Below are 23,024 nucleotides of genomic sequence, written 5' to 3' on the forward strand. Positions count from 1 at the left end.
CACTGTCAGGCTCTGCATTTGTCTTCATTAGCCTCCACCTACCAGCTCACTGTGGGCCAGGAAGGAAGATCGAATTCATCCCCTGCCTTCCACGTCTGGTCCCCTTTAGACAAAGAAACTAGAACCACCCCCTTCCTTTACTGCAGGGGAAAGTGCTTTCATCTGAAATAGGCTCCCAGCTTCTCCTCCTGCCACTGAATTATTCACCAAGTGTGATATTTTTCCAGTTGTTCCTTCTATTAATAAACCTTCTTATGTCTCATCATCCTCCCAGGTGACACTGATGTCACTCAGTTGCTGCCTCCCTACACCCACACACCTTTCAAGTCTCGGGTATCCTTCCCAAAGCTCTCCCGACCATCCATGACAGACAGCTTCGGTGTCAGCTGAAGGCTTTCATGTCCTCACTCTGCAAATGTGGGTCATGTGGAAACAGTGTTTGTCTAAGGTGAGTAAAACCCACGAGTCGAGGTTTTTATGGGCTTTACTTCTTTGTAAAAGGGCAGCAGGGAATCTATAGGCCGCAAAGACAAAGGCAAATTGGGCCGGCCAGAGTATTTGGGAGGGGTGGTGGTGCCAGTAATTCTGTGGATGTTACACTTAAAAACAAAGTTAAGTCGTTGTTCTACTGATGAATAAGATGATGATGATGATGATGATGATGATGGGTGTGTGTGTGTGTGTGTATTCTCACTAAATACCTTGAAACATAATGCTTAAGGTTTTTTCTGGTCACCACTCTTGTCAGTATTAACAGTTAACCTTTTACAGTACGAATCATTCTCTCTACAGAATTACTGAAATATTATTTTACTATGTCATGGTTAGTACATTATTGTGTTACTTTCTTTTTTAAGAAGTATGTAAGATACCTTATAATATAATAAATATAAAATAATGCAATAAAGGGAAAGAAAACCACATGGTTCTAATTCTATATCTGTTGCCACTGTAAAAATACCCTGACAAAAAGCAGCTTAGAGGAGAAAAAAAGGTTTATCTAGCAAAAAATTTGCTTATTATTTGACACTATTACTATATCAATTTACCCTAGACAAGGAACTTATGACAGAGCAAAGGGTACCACCAAAGTCCAGCTTGATGAACCCGTGAATTTTATTAGAGTTACTTACAAGAATATGGATTACAAGTTACTTACAGGAACAGAAATTACTCAAAGACTGCTGCATCACAAAAGCCCACACCAACAAAGATGACAGTTCACAAAAGCCTGAAAGCCTGGAAGCCTGGAGTGCACTATGGAACCTGTGGGCAGCTCAACAGGTTGGAGAATGTCCTCTCAGGGACTGTTGGTCTGAGACTCTTCCAGGCAGTCTCTGCTACTTTCAGGCAGCCAAACTTATGTGAGAGTGTCTTTCGCACTCCTTACAGCTACTATATGCTTAGGAATAGAGGGATTTGGCGCATCTGGTCAGTTTCAGGAACTTCCTGAAGCCTTTGAGTGGTCTTCTTCCTGAGCTTACGGGGTTTCCCCAGCAGGATGGGATGTTTCACCTCCTGTTAATCATTTGTTTCACTTCCTTTCTAACATGCTGTTTTTTTTTTTAATCAAGTTTCCCTCTAAAATGGAAGGTTTGAATCTAGGGGAAAACTGCTACACAATACAATTCCAGGTCACAGACCATTACTGAAGGTCAGTCATGGCAGGAACTCAAACAACTGGTCACATCTCATACACAGCCAAAGCCAAAGAGCTTGTTCTCAGCTAGCTTTCTCTCTTTTACACTGTGCAGGCCTCCCTTCCTACAATGAAAAACATTTGAAGGAAGAAATAGAACTGTAAAGGCCTCTTGCAAGAGATGACTTTTGAAAACAGATAAGAGAGGAAATGTAGTTCCCCTAGGCCCATTTTGGCAGGGGTGGGGTGGGGGAGGAGTGGATAGGGTTCTGACAGAGCTCCTACACAAGACTTGACTCTGAAGTGCAGGGCCCCAAATTCATTTGTCAGATACCTTGCTGAGCAAGGTCATATATGGGAACAAAGAGATGGTTTTGTAATCAAAGCCTCAGTTTTTAACCAGTGATCCAGGATGAGGCCCTGGGTGAGAAAAATCACAGAAGGCTTTAAATATGAGTGTGACCAGAAGTTGAAGTTTTCTCAAGAAACCGACAGATGTTTCTAATCCTTAGTGGTGTGCATACCCACTTGGTCTCTGTGGCCTTACCTCCATTCAAAGGCTAAGAAAATTAGTCTCACATGGGTAAAATTTGGTTTCATAATTGGCCCACATATCTTACTTAAGAGGGACAAGAGAGATAGATAAAAAGGGTATGATGTTAAAAAAAACTGACAGGCAGAAACAAGCTTAAATCTTGTTACTATGGAAACTCCACACCCTCTGCTCTCTACCCAATCTACACCGGGTGTGTGACCTAGAAGTCAGCTAAATATTACAGTGGCCCTTAGCAGTGGAAGAGCTCATTTCATTGTTTCTGAAAAGGGTATCTCAAGATCAAAACAAAGTACCATAAACCTCTCTTTAAGCCTACTCTGAGAGCACTGCAGGAAGCAGGAATGGTCGCCTTTGAGGCTATCAAGAAAAGGCTGAAGTCCCGCAAAGGCCTTCATTTCCCAACACTTAAAGGCTACTGCTTTTATTTACCTCATGACTAGACAACGCCACAACACTTGATGCACTAATCTGCTTCCCAAGCAGCTGAAATAGCATTAAGCCAAAGGCAACCTAAAACAAAGGCTGCCCTGAACAAGGCAGGGGGACCTGCACCAATTAAAGCAGTTTCCCTCAAAGGTAGGCATCCACTCTCCTGCCACAGAAAAGAACACTCTAAGCCCACATTACTCGCTAGAAATAGATCTTCTTGCCCAGGTTCACAGGAATTGTGATAAGAACTGTGGAATCATGCCTGACAGAAAGTTCAGGCCTGGGCCAGTGCCCTTAAGTATGGCCTGCAACATGACATGCTAAAGCTGTCAGGCCTCCAATAAGCAGTTTCCAACCATTGGACAGAACTAGGTAGGCATTGGGTTTTAGCAATTTCAACCAGACCTCTTCCAAGTCTCCCTAGAAAATCTACTTTAATGATCCCTTCAAAACCAACCATTTTGAAATTTATGTTTGTGGCCCTCAGTTCCTTCTCCGTAGATATCAGAGATATCTCAAAGATCCACAAGTCTAAATACTGATTCAACTTTTCCACAAGGCCATTACATGTCTTCTCTGTCTCAGTTACTATCCGATCTGGAAAAGTCTAAGCTACTTGTAGTGCTTTGAATAGGAACGGCCCCCACAGACTCATGTGTTTGAATGCTTGGCCATAGGGAGTGACACTATAGGGAGGTATGGCCTTGTTGGGGTAAGTGTATCACTGTGGGGGTGGGCTTTGAGGTCTTATACACTCAAGCTAGGCCTAGTGTGGCAGTCTCCTCCCGCTGCATACAGATCAAGATGTAGAACTCTCAGCTCCTTCTACAGCACCATGTCTGCCTTCACACTGCTATGCTTCTTGCCATGACAGTAATTAACTGAATCTCTGAAACTATAAGCCAGCCCCAATTAAATGCTTTCTGTTATAGGAGTTGTTGAGGTCATGGTGTCTCTTTACAGACACTATCTTAAAGGCCTGTAGCCGTGTACCTTAGAAAAGGTCTTTCACCTCTCTCATCAGTCTGCCTAGGTTTCCCTGGTTAGTAGATAAGCACTTTCCTTTCAGGATCACAGTTCAAGTTAAATGAGAAAGGGTATGGTATGTAATCAGAATGGTGCCTGCCTCTAGAAGGTGCTCAGGAAGTGACAGTGCCTTCATGATCATGTCTGGCCTAAAAACTTCATGGGGCCCTAACCCATCTTCCCCTCAGCTTTTCTGTGACATTCTCTGGCCCCCTCAGGACTCGAATCTTTGTCCCTTACAGCCTCCCTGCCTTTGTTTCCTTTTTATTTACTGTTCATAGGGAAAAGATAGGCAGTCTTTTTAGTTCACCAGCTTCTAGAGACTAAGCGTTTTCAAGCTAGTACCTAAAAGGAGCACAAAATCTTCATCTCTTTCATTTGTACAGGGTGGTGACTATACCCTAGCCTCTGGGCAGGCTCTGTTCCAGGATAAGCCTCTGCCGGAGGTGGTGACCAGTGTTGCTCTGTGTGAGAAGATGAGTTAGTGTAGTGGGCCATGCCTTCCGAAAGAGATCATGCTGGGTGTCCACATCTCATAGGCCTTTTGCAGTGTGGACCCACTTTCCTCTCTCTTTGAATCTGGCCTGGCTTACTGAGTTGCTTGGATGGATGAAAAATGTGGCACACAGACTATAGCTCTCAAAGCCTTGGTTTAATAGAGTCTAAAGCACCATTTGCAATCTTGGAGTGATTCTTTTAAGAATACTGTTTCACCAGATCTGGTGACATGAGCCTGTAATTGCAGACTGTGATTTAAGATCAGCCTGGGTACCTTGATCAGAACTGATATTAAAGTAAAAGGGACCAAGGATATGTCTTGGTAGTAGAGTACTTAACTAGCATGTATTAGGTCCTGAGTTCAAGTCCCAGCAACTCCTTCTCAAAGACAAAAACAAACCCAACAACAACAACCCAGGGCACTGCTTAAGGCCACCTTACTGTCAGCTAACTCGTGCTGCTTATTTAGGGGTGGCCACATGCAAAAATATCACCACACTATGGCTCACAGCCCCAACTGAGCCCAGATCCCAATCTGCCACAGGAATGAAGCCATTAGTGATGCTGAAAGAGGTCAACAAAGAGTCCTCCAGACAACCAATATAATTGTAGGAAAAAGAATAAACTGTCATGCTATTAGCCCTGCAAATGAATACCTTCATAATCTGGTTCCAGTCTTCTGCAACAGTTCAGCTTTTTATTCCTGTCCTTGAAGTTGCATTAGGGAGTGATGAGACAAATATTAACATCATAACTTTCTTAAACCCAGCATTCAGTATTTAGAAGCAAGCAGATCTCTGTGAGTTCCAGGCCAGCCTGGTCTACATAGCAAATTCCAAAATAGCCAGGGCTACATAGTGAAATCCAGTCTCAAAAAACAAAACAAAGCAAAAACAACAGTAAGAAAGCATAACTTTTTCCATAGTGTATCTAAGCCATCTTGAATCTTCAAAGTTATTGTAAATCTGTCTGTAATATTCATAATAAATTTTAAAATGAGAGGAGTTAATTCAATGATTATTACCTAAATTCAAACTACGTTCTAGTGTGAAATGTATGGGAATTCAGTTAGCCAAATAAGCATTTCTATTAGCTAGGAACTGTTGGTATAGTATTCAGCACATGGGTATCAAAATGTGAGCCTCACAGAGACTTTGAACATGTGTTGTTACTCTAGTCAATTTAATTAAACTCACCAAATGATAAAGTATTCCTGATGAGTGAATAAAGAAACAAACAAATGTCTGAAGGATTTATGGTAGTCACCAGTAAGCAAATTTCACCTGGACATAGAATCTTTTTTTTTTTACTTTGGTTACTTTTTCCTGAATGTTCCATTTATCAGTATATTTCGATCACAAAGCATCTAAAGGCTGACTTAAAATAAACAAAGAGGTTTCAGTCAATAAAGGGTCTTTCAACCAAGCCTAATAGCCCAAGTTTGATCTACAAGATGGGAAGAAGAAAACAGGCTTCTGCAAGTTGTCCTCTGACCTCGACATGTGCCCTGGGACACAGTTGTGCCCTGCCTCAAACATAATGTAAATGTAATGTAAAAGAAGTAGTAAATAAAATAAACAACACTGTAATGACACCTTGTCATCCTTTGTAGGCCAGTAAGAGATTGGCTGGTTGTGTGAGCCCCAGAGCTGATACTACGGGGTTGCATGGAATGTCCCAGAAGTGGAAGTTAAGCAGAGTGGCTGGTTGGGGGCATTCCACAGACCTCCTTCCTAGTCTATGTCAGCCTTTCTACTGAAGGAAAGGAAAAGTTCCCAGTGTGCTTAAGGCCTACGGGAAAAGGCTTACACACCATCTTCAGAGGTGGGGTAGTGGGAAATGTCTTGTGGCTTTCCTCTTTGTGGTAATGTGTATTTTACCGTCGTATAGCCATCTCTTTTGTGTTGTCAGGTCTGTGGAAAACTCAGTGACTTCATGTTCAGTGATAGATGTCCTTTCTGGTAAAATTTAGACATTTCTCTTGTCACAACCACACTTAGACAGCATCTCTGTCCCAACAATGAACACGGTTGGCTCCTGGTTCCAGGACTGACCCCTTGGTGCTGGCAGATCCCTGAGGAACCACTGGGCTTATTGTTATTATTAAAATGTCACAGGCTACTGCCCAGGGCATTTCACCTTTGCCTGTTTAGAAATCAAAGTCCTACACACTTTTCAGTTGATACTGTAGTTTTTGTTATTTAAGCCCAGGAAAACTCCTTTTCTTTCTTCTTCTTTTTTTTTTTTTTTTTTTTTGTTTTGTTTTTTGAAACAGGGTTTCTCTGTATTGTTTTGGAGGCTGTCCTGGAACTCGCTCTGTAGAGCAGGCTGGCCTCGAACTCACAGATATCCACCTGCCTCTGCCTCCCTGGTGCTGGGATTAAAGGCACGTGCCACCTACGCCCGGCTAAAAACTCCTTTTCTTAGGTGAGCTTATGTAAGATAACAACTTTTGTCATTTGTTTATGTGCTGCAGTTTTAATGGGGAGTTCTGCTAAAAGTATACATTACCGGGCAGAAGGTAGACTTTCCCTTTCTGAACTGCATGCGAATGGCTCTTCTTGTCTTTTTAAATTGTTCTTCTTTCTGTTGGAAGATAGATTCTTTTCTCATACAGCATTCTGAGTACACTGCCCCCCACTCTCTTCTTTTGAGAGGTAGTTAGCAAGGGCATCAGGACCACCTCACCAGTGCCTTTTGCTGTGTCACTCTCTGAGTTCCTATGTGGTTGTTCACGGATCGATACCTGGTTTTCTGTAGAGTGTATCCAGTTTCTACAGACAGAAAACATGCTTAGCTCACAGTGCTGCACAAAGGCACGGTCAACTTACATCTGTTCTAAGAAGTTCTGACTTTATTTGATCTAGAGATTCCTCAAAAAAGACTGCAATTTAAACCCAGGGCAGTGACGTGGGGCATTGTCCAACAGTGGTTCTGTAAATCTAATATATAAAGGTGTGTGTGTGTGTGTGTGTGTGTGTGTGTGTGTGTGTGTACCAACAAATTGGATAACAACAAAAAAGAAATGAGAAGAAAAGGACATAACGGCTCCTAGGTATGGTAGAGGATACTGTAGATAAAAGGGAGAGTGTAACTAGAGGCATAGTCATCTGGAAGGATCCAGAATGGACATGACCTGATTGAGCTGGGCCATGTGGGGGTAGGGAGGGGGAAGGAAGGGAAAGGGAGAGGGGGGAACCAGATGCAGCAGTCAGGAAGCCAAAGATACAAAAGGGCAGGTAACCTACATGGCTGGATTACATATGGAAGAGCAGCCCCGTCCCCTGGATTGGAGAGTTTAGGGTAGGGAGCAGGGTATGCTAGCCAAGAGGACCCTGTAACAGGTAGGCACTGAGGGTTACCAGGAGAACCTGGTGGCCAATGTACACTTTGATATGTTAAATAGGCACCTCAGCCATTTGTCCCAGTGTTTGAGACTTAATAGAAAAGTTAACCCAGGAAGCTGACTTCTCTCTTGGACATATCTCAGAACCATACAGAATGTTTGAGGGGTTTGTTTTTAATTTTGTTTTTTGCCAACAGTGAGTATTGAACCCAGAGCTTCCAGTATTTTGTACATATGCTCTACCACTGAGCTATATCCCTAACTTCACCCCCTTTCCATTTTCTTCTCAGACAGGAACCCTCTGTCAGAAAAGAGGGGCTCATTCCAAGTTATCCAGACTATCCCAGAACTCACCCCATAACTCCAGGAGGCCGTGAAGCTGTGATTCTCCTACCTCAACTTCCTGAGTAGCACGGATGGCAGATACCAGGTCTGTTCAAACCATAGCTCTCCTCCTACTTAGTTTCCCGCATCACAAATTTGGACTCGTTACATAATAGATTCCAGTGGAAACCACATTTGTGCGGCCAATGCAATGCTCTCACGCCTGTAAGGTCTCAATAGAGAGCCCTCACAGAATGTTGAAATGGAGAGGTCAGTGCTAAGAGGGAGGCAAACCTAATTCTCCCACTCTGCAGAACCACTGGGGAAGCCGAGGGTGCAGCATTCCAGGGGCTTAACACTGTGCTTCCTGTCAGAGCTGGAATGAGGAAGAACAAGGATTTACACCGACCATGTGTTGACTACCCGAATTTTCCACACTGTGAAAAGCACCTCTTCCGTGTAGGACATGACATTTCAGCAAACATATCTGAGGCCGTTTGTCGATTGTCAGTGTATCTAATTTGCATTGGTTATACAACGAAAGTTCTATGAGAACAAAATAGGAATGTGTGCAAAGGGAAGGGAAGGATGCTGGCAATGCCTGAAAAGTCTCCCTTTACCTCCCGGGGTCACTGCTGATGCATCTAGATGACTGACCAGAAAAGAAAATGTCACACGCAATGCGGGTTTTAATTCTAGAATTGGTCCTTCCTTTCCAGACCTGAATTTAGACCTATCTCTGCCCCGACCTCTCCCCTGGATGTCCACCTGCCCTGTCCCCTCCCCACTCTCAGGGGCTTTCTGGGCCATAAGAGTGCTTTCCTTTGTTCTTTCTTCTCAAGTGTTTGTCCAGCTTTATCCACCCCGGCACACAGCATGGTTAAGGCATCAGAACTATCAGAGTTAGCAGATTTTTTTCCCCCTGTGACAATTATTAATGGTTCGTTCACACACAGTTGATCCAGCAGCCACATTGATCCAAGCAGCCACATAGCCCCAGTCCCATTATCGGTCAAGATCTCAAACTCATACCCAGTCATGTGTCATCCTGATTGCCTGTGTTACAAAGGCAGTCTTGTTTTCTCCTAATGCGGCAAATATACTATGGGCACAGAGCTACAAGAGGCTGGCTAAAAGCTTATCCATTTATTGACCGAAGAAGGCAGGCCGTTCCAGGGCCATTTCTCATGTACCCCAGCAAATAGAAGTGTGATTGCATTTCTGTACACGGAAAGTGCATTTCTAGTGTCAAATTAGAGAACTCTAGAAATATCATTATCCAGTCCATTTTAGGGATAATGCTTGCTTTCCCATACCCTGGCTTTACATTTACTTCTTCAAAGACTACAAGGCATTTTGCCGACATTCGTGTTCTACAAAAAAGGAAGGCAGGATGATAAAGTCCTTTGTGGTGGTGGGGATTTAAAAAAAAAAGCAAATCAGGAAAACATTGGAAATGTGACTGAGTGATTGGGTTCATAAGTCTGGTCTTTGTCAGTGATGGGTTGTGGCCTGGATTCACCAGTCACGTAAAATCTTTCACCCCAAGTTACTTTTCATCAATATTTTCATGACAGCAACAAAGCAGTGTGGTGATGTAGTATTTATGATTCATTAAAACTTGCCTCAGGATTCAGAAAGCCAAGTCAGCCTCAAGCTATAGAGATCAGGCAGTGGTGATACACACCTTTAATCCCAGCAGCCAGAAGGTAGGAAGAAGTGGCATACATCTTTAATCCTAGGACTCAGGATTAAGAGGTAAATGAATCCCTATGAGTCCAAGGCCACCCAGATCTACACAAGATTGATCCAGTCCTATAGAGAAACAGCTCACACAAAGATGACCTCAGCACTTGAGATCACGCACCTTTAATCCCAGCACCAGAGGGGCATCAAAGATAGGAGTCAGTATCAGGCATTCATTCTCCAACCACATTGAGGACAGGAAGCCACTGAAATCTCAGAATTCTTCAGCCACACTGAGGAGAGGTTACAGTCTGAGGTTTGGTGGAGCCATGACCACCTTCCAGTCTGAGGTAGAGGAAGAGCTAGTAACCAGTGCTTTGCTTTTCTGATTTTCAGCTTGAAGTTTAAATCTGAGTATCTGTCTCTGGGTCTTTTATTATGGCGTTACAGGCTGCAAGTTCAAGAGTGCTGTCAATCAGTTCAATAATTCTGCATTTTCACTTAACTCACAAACTCACCTGCCCCAATCATACATTTCTTTAATTCTCTATGCATTTCTTGAAATATGCAAATTTAAAACAGAATAAATCTTTTTAAAAATATTAGAAGGGCTAGAAAGATGGCTCAGTGGTTAAGATTGCTTACTGCTCTTACAGAAGAACCGAGATCAGTTCCCAGCAGCCACTGGGCAGCTCACAACTCCTGTAACTCCAGCTCCATGGGTAGCTGATGTATCTGACCTCCCGAGGCAACTGCCCTCACATCCACACTCCCACATTGACACACACAGATACACATAATTAAAAATAATAAAAATCAATCCTTAAAGTGTGTAAGAATTTACAGCTAGAAAAGTCTCACAAATTACGAGCTCATAGCTTCAGCTTGGAAAGACGGCTGTAGTGTGGCACCCTTGAAGCCAATGGGATAGTTTCACCCTAACCCTGCCTGGTGCACAGTGGGGCACGCTCTTTGTTTTCATGAATACTCACAGTGGGTCATAAGTTATGCACATGACACATGTGGCCCTTTGTTATAGAAACAGATGCTCCTCATTAGTCTTACTAATGGGATTAAGATAAATCATCCTTGTGTTCAGTGAGGATTGAATTAAAGGGACTGGGCTTCATTTCATGCAAGACGAATCACTTCTAAGGTAACTTAGTATGGCATTTTTTATATTCATAATTAGGACCAGGCAATAGCTGATTCTCTGACTCTGGCCACTCCCTCTGGCTTCAGAACAGACCAAACATTTTTCTTACTGTGGTTTATACCTGTTTTAGGTCTCCTGTGCTGGCTATATTATTGTCATATTTGTCCTGCCTCCTATTCAAGATCTGTCTGGGGGATAGAAGACCTGGTCATCCATGACACATAGTAGGTATTGAGGTTCCTGTTCCCAGATAGCTCTAGCTTCTGTCAAGTTGACAAAAAACTAACCAACATCTCTGAGATGTTTTGGCAACAAACTTCCTCTCTAAGTGCTACCTAGGTTAAAATCAGTTCCCATCCCTTGAGCTCACATCATCATAAAGCAGGAAGAGGCAATTCAAAGCCTACTCAGTTTCAGAGAAGTCCACTATATTCACTACTATACATGTATTACACAAGTCCTCCAGCAATCCATACAATGTATCTAACCAGAATTTGTGTAGTCACTGAGTGAGATTTGCTGGGGATTACTGATTCTATGAGCTTAGCAGACACTGGTGGGCAGCTAGCATCCTGGCCACCAGGGATATGTGGGTAGACCTCAGGGATATCTCATTACTGGCTCTTGTCATTGACTGTGACTATGCTTTCCTTCATTGCAAAAGTACCGGAGACAATCAAGTTATAGGGAGCAAAGCTTTACTTTGGCTCTTAGTTCTAGAAGTTTCAATTGGTCAGCTCTTGTTCTGGCAAGGCAGCACTTCATGGTGGGAGTGTGGAGGCACTTGCCTCATAGCCAGGAAGCATAGAAGAGAAAGAAGATGGTCCCTTTACTCCATTCAAGGACTTGTCCCCAGTAACCTGACGGCTTCTCCCTGGATCCTATTCTTCAATATCCTGCCACTTCACTAGGCTGGGGAACAAGTCTCTAAGACACATGCTTTGGGAGACATTTAAAGTACAACTCATGGCAGTTGTGGGAAGAGGTTCTGCCCAGGCTGGTGGATAGCCAGTGTGTCCGGGACATTTTTTAACTTAGAAGTCGGGTGGATACCTCAGCAGGGACGGTTAGCCACCAAAGCAAGCAACACACAGCTAATGAAAGCCAAAGCCAGACGGTGACTTTAGGAGCCAGAAATGAAAGCGATCTATCGTTCCAAAACAAATAAATAATACATAAATACGGAATGTTTTGAAGTTATGCTTCATTCTTAGGCCAGGATCAAACCTCGTATCAAAATCTATCTGTTCAAGAATCGGAAGCTCCATTCTTTAAATGTTTGAAAAGTTACAAGTAAAGAAAAGGACTGGACCGCAGCTCTTTCACATTCTACACTGGGTAACACAGGCTCATTGTAAACTATTATCTGGTTGTTTTATAGTGCAACCTTTACTTTCTGGGTGTACTTCAGGGAAACTGAAAGGAGGTTAAAGTCACTCTCCACATCTGATAGAATTTGTGGCCCGAGATCAGGCTCTTGTGTAAACTTGAGACAATGTTTGCATGGACTTTGGAACGCCTACCTGCAGTTACTTCTGGGGGCGGGGCAGAGGGAGTAGCTATTGGATGCATCCTCTCACTGAAGAAACACCACTCAGAACATTTAAATGATGTGAAGGCGGTTCCTTTCTCACCTGAGCTCCGGCTCCAGAGGTGGAGTAGGGAAGGAAGTAGGCACCTCAATGGAAGGGCAAACACTGCTGGGGTACCCAGGGAAGGTGCTCTATGCATTTGTGATGCTGAGGCTGAACTCAGTTTGTAGGTTGTGTTTTTCCACTGTAAGCATCCTCTGTGCCTCATCGCTGCTCCAGGGAGACACAGGACATGGTGGGCAGAAGAGAGTCATTGTAAGGACAGTCAGAGGGCTGGGGGACATGGGAAGGAGAGCCACCCAATCAGAGAGAGCTGACCTTTCCTGTGTGGGAGTGTCTTGGGTCCTTAACCAGGGGGACAAAGTGCACAGTAGACTCTGCTGGGGTCCTGCTAGAGGTAAGGCCTCAAGAGGATGATGGTAGGGTGCTCCTCCCGAGGACAGCCTCAGGTCCTTAGTGCCTAGATTGAGGGAGGAGCATGTGGCAGGTGTAGAGTCTCCAGACTTCCCCACTGTAGGCCTCCTAGAGCACTGTGGACAGAGTACTCAAGTTCTTGCAACATTGGCATTTTGAAGCCACACACCAACTCATTGTCTTAGGAAGCAGAGTCTTTGGGAAGCAATCCTGCATAGAAAGAACATTCAGTGAATGGTGATCGGGTTATGACCTTGAGAGCTGGGATGTGAATTTGTGCTTCCTATGGGAGTCAACTGTAGGACCTTAGCTACTAGAACATTTCAGAGTGTTTTAGTACCACACTATTACTTTTTAATAATTGGGACTTTAAGGAGAACTAGATTTCTCATGGTACATAGCAGGAAGGGAAAATCTACAGAATCACAGTATGATTTTGGAGAAAGAAATAACTCCTCCTCCCCCACCCCTTTTTCCTTTCCCCTTTGCCTTCTCTGCCTCCTCTCTGTGTTTGTGTATGCCTGGTGAGGGTGGAGGTGCTTGCACCTGTGGAGGCCAAGGGCGATGCTAGCTTACTTCCTCATTCACTCTCCACCTTATTTGCTGATTTGAGTCAGGCTTGGTCTCTGGGCCTGGAGCCTGCCAATTTGGCTGAGCTGGCTGGCAGACAGGGAAGCCCCAGAGTGCCATCTGTCTCTGCCACCCCACTGCTGAGATCATAGGCCTGGGTCTCCACAACTGGTGCTTTGTGAGTGATGGGAATCCAGGCTCGGGCAAACACTGTGGTGATTTCTTATTTATGATTTACTAAAGATTTCCTGAAGGATCAGACTGCAAAGCCAGCCACACTAGTTAGCCACACTAGTTAGCTATAGATACTGGGCAGTGGTGGTACACACCTTTAATCCCAGCACTTGGGAGAGAGAGGCAGATGGATCTCTGGGAGTTCAAGACCACCGGGGCTGCATTAGAGCGAATCAGTCTAAAAGAGAAACAGCTGATGCCTTTAATCTCAGAACTAGAGAGACTATAAGGAGCTCAGTGCAATCTCAGAGGGCAGTCTAGGATTCTGAGGTTTTGTGGAGAGCAGTACAGTCTGGAAATGCAATCTGAGGTTCAGTGAATCACCCCTTCAGTCTGAGCATTGTAAGAACTCTCTAGTGGTTGGCTGCTTTGCTTTCCTGATCTTCAACTTAAACCCCAGCATCTGTTCTGGGTTTATATTATTCATGTTACAAAGCACTTCACTGACTAAGCTCCCCCCCCCATTCTCCTTTTCTTGCCTTGAAAGAAAAGGCAACGTTTGACAAGGAGCTTCTGCTTTCAGGGCACAGGGACACCGAGGCCCTGAAGGACTTCCTACAGCCCCAGCATATGAAGGACTTCCTACAGCCCCAGCATATGAAGGACTTCCTACAGCCCCAGTATATGAAGATACTGAACTAGGAACCATGTCACCCTGGAAAGTGAGTAATTCCTGGAAGTGTGGTGCCTGTCATTGCCCTGTCATGAACAGTCTTGAGGAAATTCATCATAACTACCACAACAGCAGAATCTGATGTTACTAGTTGTTGGTGTGGATACCTTTTTCCTTTAAACCATCATTTCCCCGCTCATTTTCAACTTCAAATTTGAAAAGAGCTGCAAACATTCTATACTTCTTGAATTTTGGAGCTGGAAGGGTCTAAAGAAAAGTGTTTTAAGCTTTTCAACTATGACACATGGGAAGAAAAACATCTACATATGACCCCTCCACATGCCAAGATCCAACCCTAATTTCTATATATTCTCTGGTTTGTTGTTTATCCTTTTTTTTAAAAATGCATTTTTATTTATTTTGTGTGTTTTGAAGGTAGAGAGCACATATCCCAGAGAGTGCCTATGGAGGTCACAGAACAACTTGTAGATTCAAGTTGTCTTTTTTCAGGTGGTCCCAGGGGTCAAACTCAGGTCACCAGGCTTGATGTCAGGCACTTTTACTTGCTGACCAATCTCACAGGCCCTTGTTTGTTGCTTATTCTAATTCATAATTTAGTGTTTGCTTTGACCCATTGAGTTGGGTCCAAGTTAAAAAAAATGTTATCCAAATTACAATTCAAATAACTATTCTAGGTCACACAGGACACAGTTATAGTGAAACATGTGAGGAAATCAAGGCCCAAAACTTGGGTCATTGACTTTTATGGCAATTATTGGATTCAGTGACAAACCATTAGATAAGCATCTTTGGAACAGACAGCATTTGATCAAACTAAACTGACCAATTAGTAGTTTGTAGTTATTCAAACCATTGCTAGTAGTGGTCATCCCTTCTCCAACTCACGTTGTCACAAGATAAAGCCAGGGTAACCTTCATTCTCCATATTCATTTATTCATTCATCCATCCATCCACCCATTTATTCATTCACTCACTCTCCCTCCATCTGCTATATAGACCTAATGTTGAAGAGGAATGAGGTTGGACATACAAAGTTACATGAGTTTAATATCTATACTAAAGGAAATCCCAGTCCAGTAGTTTGTGATGTAAGAAATACTGACACAGATTTAGCATGGACTTTTAGGGTGCCACAAAAGAAGATATTTAAATCAACTTAATGATCCTAGGAAGATTACCCCAAGTGACACTTGAGTCAAGTATTGAAGAAAGTCTGGCAACTGGCATGACATAGTTTAGGTCAGTGGATCTCAATCTGTGGGGCAAGACCCTTTTTGGGGTGGAATGACCCTGTTACAGGGGTCACCTAAGACCATCTGCATATCAGCTATTGACATTCCAGTTCATAACAGTAGCAAAATTGCAGTTATGAAGCAACAATGAAAACACTTTTATGATTGGGGGGTCACCACAACATGAGGAACTGTATGTGGACAGCTGTAGGAAAAAAACATAAAAGGTAGAGAGGACAGGCAATTTCAAGGAAATAAGACACAGTGGGGAGCCACTGAAGGGGGTCTATAGAGGGTGAGGTGACTGAAGTGAAAACATAAAACACCCCCTGTACTGAGATATTCTGGCTATACACACAAATGTTCTGTCGTCTTTGGAAACACAGGAAAAAAAAAAGGTTCCAAATCTGTTTATGTTTCAAACTGTCTTGTGAGAGGAAAAAGTTTCCCTCAAAGGGTTGTCATCAGGATTAAGTGTGAAGGCACCAGCAGAGAGCCTAGTCTAGTTTCTGACACTCATTAAGCATTTGACAAATTATTTTTAACTCCCGAAGCCTTTGGTTCTTCCTGTGCGGGTTGCCGCTCACAGTACACTAAATGTCATTTTTTTTCTGGGTTTACATTTTCTGATATTTTGTATTTGCATAGGGAAAAAATCCATTTTCTAAACACCCTTGATTTCTTCAGCGTTTCATTTGATGATAACACGGGCTGCAGCCACCTCCTTCTGTTGTGCTAACACCCTTGATTTCTTCAGGGTTTCATTTGATGATAACACGGGCTGCAGCCACCTCCTTCTGTTGTGCTAACACCCTTGATTTCTTCAGGGTTTCATTTGATGATAACACGGGCTGCAGCCACCTCCTTCTGTTGTGCTTGGAAGGCAGCAGGGCCCTGGCTGTCAGTGACATTTTTCCTCAGCAGAATGGCCCAGTATGGCTCCCATCAGATGGCAGAGCCAGAAGAACCCAGGAGAAGTTGGAGCTCATTTACATGACCTTCCTCCTGTACTCTCCAGTGAAAAGGATGCGGAAAAGGTCATCTGTAGGAAAATCCACAGAGGCAGAAAACTCCAGGGAGGTTGCAGAGGCCCTGAGGGCCAGTAATAAGGCCAGGCAGCGTGGCCGACCTCGGTACACGTTTGTTTTCTCATAATGGTATGTGAGAATCGCTTACTCTCCCTGTTAACTGATGAGGAAGACACACCTCGGTGACGTTAATTGACTTGTCCGTGATGCACAGAAAGGCTTTGCATCTGTGTCTTTCTCATCCCGGAGCTCAGTCTCCTCCTGGGAAGAAGAACAAAGCCTCAAGGAAGCTGGTCTGACTCTTTAACAACCTCTGTGTTCGGGGACCAGTTCTCCTCCCGTACGGCATTCTGAAGTTAGAGGAGATGATCACCACACTCCCTTCCACCCCTCACATGCCGCCTGTCACTTTGGGGAGCTCTGCTGGATGATTCGGGAAAGAAAGAAATGCATAGACTCTCTATTTGCCAGGAGCCAGATAGTATCTCTGACTCTATTTATATGTGAATTTGTACCCGGTGTTTGATTATGAAAATATCACTTTGATTCAATAATCATTAGTATTTTGTCATATTTTATTCTTCGGTACGTATTCTTTAATTCCCAAGTTCATTTTTTACATCAAGTAATAGACGCTCGGAAACTTCACCCCTGAAAATTTCATCATGAATCATAATAGACACTAATAAGCTGCATTTGCTATAAGCCACTGATGTCTCCCCTGGGCCCACATAGCAACGAAAGCAGAAAGCAAGCCTGGCATGGATGTCTTCATTTCTGTGCATTTTCTTTGTTTCAGATCAGACTCCTGCTTAACTCTGAACAGGTTGGGGACTTGTCAATCACCCAGGTGCATCCACTTAAAAACAGGCATGTTGTTCTATTGACACAGCAGATGCCCCTGAATCTACTGCTGTTTCAGCTACTGACTTGGGCTCCAATAATCACTGCACTACTGCTCAGGTTGAGGCCCGATGGGGACTGTCTCTGCCTTGTAGTTTTTAACTAAGTCTCCATTGTTCTATTTTACCCACAAAGACTCCAGAGTCAGATACTGGGGTGAAAACCTGCTAGCTCTGAGAGGCCAAGAAGCAATCAGCTGACCTTCCTCCTTAGCTGGAGACCCAGCAAGAGAATGTCCTTCCACTGCCCCAAACCAAAAAAGGCAAAGTCCCTTCCTACTGCTTCCTGTGTGTCTCTCTGTCTGCCTTCTGGAATCCTTCTGACTATGCTTACTTTCTGTCAACTAGTTGCTGGCTCCGCCTCCTGATCCAAGGTTTTAATTAATTAACACAAATTTGGGGGTTCACAGTGTGACCAGTCCCACAACACAGGTAACACCTACCTTGTGTCATTTCCTTTCAGTGCTGAAGGTGCCAAGAGTTATTGTTCTACCACAGGACAGTGGTGGCGCATGCTTTTAATCCCAGCACTCGGGGCAGAAGCAGGCAGATCTCTGTGAGTTCATTCAATGCCAGCCTGATATACAGAGCTGGTTCCAGGACATCCAAGGCTACACAGAAAAACCATGTCTTGAAAGACAAAAAACAAACAAGCAAAAATTAGCCATTGTTCTAAACCTACACAAGCATTAGATTACAAAGACTCCAAAGCCTTGCAAGACAGGACATCCCTACAAGTGAGGAGAATTTTCTCTGCTGGAGACAGAACCCTGGAGAAAAGATCATCTCACAGGAACCAAATTGTCCCTCCCAATCGAGGACAGTGAAGCACTGTCCACTTTGATGACCAAAACCAGAGATTACCAGATGCGTTTTAATCAACCTGTTTCATTTTACAGACCCTTTGCCCCTGCCATGAGTCTTCCTCATTAAATCTAAAGCTCATGTCAGTGTCTCACAGGTAGACAATCCCCTTATCTGTTCTTCTTCCTGATGTTTGTATGGATTATACATAGAAGACACCCTTAAGTCTTGGTTTTCCATCGTTAAACCACTGTTTCTCTCCCTTCCTTCCTTCCTTCCTTCCTTCCTTCCTTCCTTCCTTCCTTCCTTCCTTTCTTCTTTCCTTCCTTCCTTCCTTCCTTCCTTTCTTCCTTTCTTCTTTCCTTCCTTCCTTCCTTCCTTCCTTCCTCCCTTACTCCTTTCCTTTTTTCACATTTACGTGTGTTTTTAACAGTGCATGCCTGTCTTTTTGATATTACACCAAGGCCCAGCAGTTTGATACTGTTGCTAGTCTGTGAACAAGACAGCTCAGCTTGTATCACTTTGCTGTGGGCCTTTGGCTTTCATTTTTACCCTCTTGTTCTCTCAGACATCCGAGGTCTGAACTCCAGCTAAAGATTTCCAGATGGGCTGAGCAGGAAATGCCAGGTACAGCTGAGGCCTACAGGATGCCTCCTGCCAGCCCCACTTAGCCTTGGAGGAGATGAGGGCAGATGAGGACCCAGCTGCTTCTGTTCTGCTCACCACCCATTTGCAACCACAGCGCGGTGCCCTGCTTAGATGAGGGGAGGGCTGGGGTCTTGAAGTGGTCACTAGTAGGCACAGATGGGAAACATTTTCCTCTTAGGCTGTCTTCAAGGCAATTTAAGAAAAAGACAAAGACCCACAGAATTTCACTGATGTTCAGAAGTCCGAAAGGGAGGAAGGCTTATATTGCACGATGAAGCTGAAACTCCCATTTTCAAAACAAATGTTTCCGATTTCTCAGAATAGCATTCGGTACATGCTTATCAGTGCTCTCTCTGGGTGACTTTTTCATGCTGTTTTCCAAAGCCTACAGCACACAACTCCCCCACTTTCTTTTTCTGCAATGTTCCCTTGTACCCTCTAGGAGTTTAATGCTGCCTTTGGGCTTTGCTTTTGTTTTTTAGAGTTTTTCCTTTTTTATTAGGGAAGCATCATTTTATTACAGTGAAAGAAATTGATGTGTGATGAGAGTCTATAGCTTTCTCAGAATCACAGAGCTTGTAAACTATACTTGCAAAAGATTAAACAAGGCAATAAAAACAGCTGAGCTCCATCTGTGCTGCTCTTAAAGAGAACCTGTGTTAATACCGCCTCACTCTGCCTTGGATGTGAGTTCTCCAGGATTCACGTGCTAGATTTCAGGATGGCAGTGTTGAGGGACAGACTGATAGGAGACTGGGCTGGAGATGTGGCTCAGTGGTAGAGCTCTAGGGGTCATGTATTATGAAGGGGCTGTGGAAGACCTGCCTCCTTAGGGCGTGTCATCATGCAGTCTCCTGCTCTCATGTGATCTGCTGCTACTCTGGTGCCATCCACCATGAGGCCTTAGCAGAGCTGGTGCAACGAATACAGAATACAGTGGAAACATCCAGACCTGTGAGTTTAATATCCTTTGCTTCCTCAGTAAGTTACCCATCATCAGCCATTTCACTATAGACACAAACAACGGACTAATGGGACTTGTAATTGCTAACGCATCTTACACAGTCACTGTAATGGGTAGAGTTGTGTCCTGATCCCCTAATTCATGTGTGGAAATTCTAAACTTGCAGCACCTCAGATGTGACTGCATTGGGAGACGGGGCTGTTAAAGTGCAGATTAAATTAAAACCTGTACGTGGGCATATGGAGGCTGGAAGTCAGCCTTGGATGTAGCGAACACATTACCAAGTGAACTGACTGTTTACGCTCTTGATTGGCAGAAGAAAAAGAAGAAGAGGAGGAAGAAAAGAAAGAGAAGGAAGTAGTAGCTGTTTGGACAGCTAGTGAGCCCTTTCTACATTAGGTCAAAGTGATAGCACCGCATCAAGAGGCAGGAAACAGGAGGCTGCTGGTGCTCTGATTGGAACCTTCCAGCCTGCAGAACCATGAGAAATACATTCCTGTTCTTTGCATCTTCCTGTATACATTGTTATTTCGGTGAATGAAATAACTCAGTGGCAGTACTATTGCTGGAAGTTTGTCAGGTTTGGCCAAGTCAAGTTGACATGGAGCAGAGGTGTACTGGAGGAACAGAGAAGCCTGTGTTTAAGAGTGACAGGTTGCTACTCAGTACTAAGCAATGCCATCTCCATCCCAGCGCTGGCCAGCCTCTGACCTTGACTCCGTGGCAGGCAAACACACCCACCTAAGCTACTCCTAAACAAATGAACAAAGGCAAATTGTAGCAAACAGAAGGAAGCAGACTGGGGATGTTAAAACATCCTATTGCTTTTCTGCTAGTAACTTTTGCTCATGTAACAAAGATTATCTTCAAGGGAATCACAGACAGCTCAAATTTTAGGTAAGTAAGCAGAAACGTTATTAGCATTTTTCCAGACTCGAAAATGATTACAACTTGCTGAAGAGAGGAGTTTGATGGGTTACTAATGGGGAGCAAGTATTCGACAAACAACTCTAACTAAACCAAGTGGGCTATTTAAAGTGACATGTTTCCAGCAATTGTAAACTGAAAACAATGACAATGCATTTGGTTTACTATGTTGTTCTCTGAGGACTTTAATAAAATTTTCAAATATGTCTGAAACACGACAAGAGTGAGATGAGCACCAGATGGCTTACCCTTCATTAAAGAGTGTCTCACCTTATCAAGGACTCGGTGACACCAGGTGAGAGCAGAATTGCTCAGCACAGTAGAGTTAGACTCAGAGAAGCCTTCCTCAGATTTCAGTGTTAAAGGAATTCCACAAGATGCAGAACCAGTTCCCCTGGAAGGTCGGCTCTGGCTACAGTATAGGGAGTGCTGGGCAGAGCACAGTGGTATCTGCAATTTAAGATGCCTCTGAATGATTGGCTAGAGGTGGATCCAATGAGGAAATACAGACTTACAAATACAGGACAAGATGTTGGCTGACATGGATCCAGCTGCCCTGTGGTGTCATTCTGCCCAGGGGAGATGTTAAAGGCCACAAGGCCTGCTTCTGCTCTGACCTCCCAAGAAAGCCAGACCCCTCCTCTTCCTTATAAGACATCATGTTCTCACACAGAAGCCACGGAAAGCCGGTACCCCAAAATTATTGGCGGAATGAATTCCGGCAATAAACTTATATCATCAAATTGTTCTTTGTTCTAATTTACCCTTGCAGTTTTACTTTTAGGAGAGAGTCGAGGAATTAAAAGAAGACCTTGTTATTCCTTCCAGAATCCTATGTCTTCTGGTATTAAAACGCACTGAAAAAGAGGAATAGTGATACATTCCTGAAATTCTAGCACTGAAAGAGCTGGAGACTAGAGTATCAGTTTGAAACTAACCCAGGCTATGTGTGACTCTGGATTTAAAAAACAAAACAAAACACTGACACCAAATGTTCATAATTTTCATCTAGTAGGTCTTTCAAAACTTCAGAAAAAAACAATAAAACATAATTGCTACAATAATTTGATTTTCTATAATTTTGTCTCTATATAAACCTCTCCTAATGCTTTTGCTACAATTGTCATAAATGATCTTATGATCCTGGAATAATGAGAAGTTAAACTGAATTCAGAAAAATCATTAACAACGTATTTCAGAGGAATCAAAAATACTTTGAGTTCAACTAGAACCTAGATGCAAAATTTAATGTTAATTGTAACATGGCAATTGTTTACAAAGTAGTAAACTAGTTAACTAAAATTTAGACTTAGAAATTTCTATAGTCTGTATTGCCTATAACTATTCAAGTGATAGTCAATTTTAGGAGACTATTTTTATCTCTAGTTGTGTGCATCTGTATGATTGTGTGCGTGTGTGTCTACGTAAGAGCCAAATGAAGGCAGAGGAGGGTAGAGTTATAGGCAGATGGTTTAGTCTCAGTGCATCAGTAAAGACCAAGATGACTTCGAAAAATCAGAATATTTCAGACAAGTGTGCAAATTAGATGTTCTGTGCACTATGCTCCTATCCTCAGGTGGCCCGGCATTAAGGCTATATGAAAACATATCCCTGCCTCACCTCCTCTGTTGATGTCACTGGTGGAGTCCCAAAGGAGCGTTACTTACTAGCCATGCTGTCCAGTGTGTCCTGTTCATTTTCATAGCTGCTAGGACAGGGACCTGCAAGAAAAAGAAGCAGGGTTAGGAAGCAGCAACTCATGGGTAGGAGCTGACAGACATGAGTTCATGAAAACGAAGACTGGAATTGAGGCCATTAGCTCATGCTTTCTCTTAGTCACAGTGGCTTCCACCCTGGACCAACCTTCTTTCCTTGCCCATTGTTTTAGATCGTTTATCGCCCCAACTTACATAAGACTTCTCATTCTCTCCTCATTGCATCACAGCATCTTCTGCCACATTTCTACCGCTGTTTCAATATCCCTACTATAACATCTTGAATGAGGAACTTGATGAACCAGGATGTATTGTCAAGCCCTGCCATCTATGCCATAAGTGGGGTTCAGGCTGCAATAGGTCATCGTTGGGCTAAGACAGATGTAGCCCAGACATATGGGACTAGGCAGATGAGTAGTGAGTGTCTACTGTCTGTTTCTTTTAGTTGTTGGCTGTCCCTTAGCTATTGTTACCTTTCTAAAACTTACTCTTCTGGGTCCTGTGCTACTTTATTCTCACTTTCATACCGTTCTGATTGTGCTTTGCCCCATGGTTTTCAATGCCTCCGTCTTTTTCCAAGTCTCCTGTCTCCTTGTATACTTTCTTCATTTGCTAATCATAGACTTCTACACATCTGAATACAGCCATACACCAGGAATTCTCAGCCTAGGATGCCTGGAGCCTCTTCCCACTACAGCC

At 43.5% G+C, this 23,024-nt stretch overlaps 1 long non-coding RNA gene across 2 annotated transcripts; it reads left to right on the forward strand.

Annotated features, from left to right (window-relative positions):
• The first annotated feature begins 13,207 nt into the window (after positions 1 to 13,207).
• LOC106021436 lies at positions 13,208 to 21,674 on the forward strand. 2 transcript variants are annotated; one of them, XR_005874685.1, is made up of 3 exons: positions 13,208 to 13,414; positions 13,994 to 14,132; positions 16,025 to 21,674. It is a non-coding gene; the product is annotated as an uncharacterized LOC106021436 (long non-coding RNA). The 2 variants fall into 2 exon arrangements; XR_005874686.1 differs by lacking the exon at positions 13,208 to 13,414 and adding an exon at positions 13,737 to 13,812.
• The last annotated feature ends 1,350 nt before the right edge of the window (positions 21,675 to 23,024 follow it).

The sequence above is a fragment of the Mesocricetus auratus genome, unplaced genomic scaffold (assembly GCF_017639785.1).
Source record: "Mesocricetus auratus isolate SY011 unplaced genomic scaffold, BCM_Maur_2.0 Super-Scaffold_100691, whole genome shotgun sequence".
Classification (NCBI taxonomy): domain Eukaryota; kingdom Metazoa; phylum Chordata; class Mammalia; order Rodentia; family Cricetidae; genus Mesocricetus; species Mesocricetus auratus.